This window comes from Leopardus geoffroyi, chromosome B2 (genome assembly GCF_018350155.1).
Source record: "Leopardus geoffroyi isolate Oge1 chromosome B2, O.geoffroyi_Oge1_pat1.0, whole genome shotgun sequence".
NCBI lineage: Eukaryota > Metazoa > Chordata > Mammalia > Carnivora > Felidae > Leopardus > Leopardus geoffroyi.
In genome coordinates, this window is record NC_059332.1 from 7876042 (window position 1) to 7877599 (window position 1558).

The 1558-nt window shown below is 40.9% G+C and overlaps 1 non-coding gene across 1 annotated transcript; it reads left to right on the forward strand.

The window, feature by feature from the left end:
* The first annotated feature begins 646 nt into the window (after nt 1-646).
* Nucleotides 647-719, forward strand: TRNAR-CCU. Its single transcript has one exon. It is a non-coding gene; the product is annotated as a tRNA-Arg (tRNA).
* Nucleotides 720-1558: the final 839 nt, after the last annotated feature.

Sequence of the window (1558 nt, forward strand, 5' to 3'; positions counted from 1 at the left end):
GAGAGAGAATCCCAAGCAGGCTCCTCACTGTCAGCACAAAGCCCGACTAAGGGGCTCAATCTCAGGAACTGTGAGATCATAACCCAAGCTGAAATCAGGAGTCAGCCCCTTACCCAACAGAGCCACCCAGGAGCCCCAATTCCAGAGAAATGTTTATTGTGAGCTTCTTATGTGCCAGATAATTATGCTGTTTAAGCCCACTGGGTGGTAAATAGACAAAACTAGAATTCCAACCCAGACATGGCTCACTTGATTTTCCATGTATTTTTCATTTCTTTTTACTTTCAAATGTTTATTTATTTTGAGAGAGAGAGCAAGGGCAAGCACATGGGAGCATGGGAGGGGCAGAGAGAGAGGGAGGGAGGGAGTCCCAAGGAGGCTCCGTGTTGCCAGCATGGAGCCCAGCATGAACGGGAAGATCATGACTTGAGCCTAAATCAAGAGTCGCTCCCTTACCCAACTGAGCCACCCAGGCAGCCCTATGTTTCATATGATCTCATATACTGAGATCACTAACCCCAAGCTCAAGTATGAGACAACAGAGTGCTATTCAATCTTTTCCTTTTCTGCAAAATGGCCAGTTGAACTTTGAGCTCTAGACTGTAATCTGTATAGTAAGAGATGCAGGAAAGTGGGGGGGGGGGGCACCTGGCTGGCTCAGATGGTAGAGCATGTGACTCCTGATCTCAGGGTTGTGAGTTCAAGCCCCACGTTGGGCATAAAGCTTACTTCAAAACAAAACAAAACAAACAAACAAAAAAGACGTAGGAAAGTGAGATGGATGGTGGATTTGAAATCAGGAAGTGATCCGAGATGCTCTAATCTGGTACCTCTCCTATATCCTGCTGAACGGCTATAAGTCAGGCTTGACAGGCTTCAACTTCCTCATTCTAGGAAATGATTTATGAGCACTTAGCATTATTAGTTAACATTTATTAACATTTAACATCGGCGCTAACACCCTGTGTTGGTGTCTTTCACGGTTTGCTTCAACATGGCCAATAAGCAACTCACAGATTCTAGGGCAAAACCACCCCTCAGTCTTTGGAATTTATAACGGAAGATTATTAACAGGACTTCCTAAGACTTACCCCATCTGGAGTTATAACATTGGCATAATTTATGTACACCAACTTCTAAAAGGGGCTGGTGATAAAAAATAATATTAGCACATGAGGTAGAGAATATGGGGCATAAAGTACGTTAAGAAACAGTTTTGAGTTTTTAAAACATATATGTTTTAGACTGCCATTATTTAAAATATATGTTAATTAAAAAAAAAAAACACAGAAGAGTACATTAGGTATTTGTTGTCATTATTACATCAGTTGAAAACATCTGGACTTAGCCAAAAATAGAAAATATGACATTAAACATATAACCCTAGAAATTTACGAGTTTAAGGACAGTGAACACATTTTGCTCAAAAGGTCATACCAGGATGCCAGATTAGCTCAGCCCCTGGAATGTGTGATTGTTAATCTCAGGGTTGTAGGTTCAAGCCCATGATGGGTGTAGAGATTACTTTTTTAAAAAATCTTTTTTTTTTTTAAGTTTA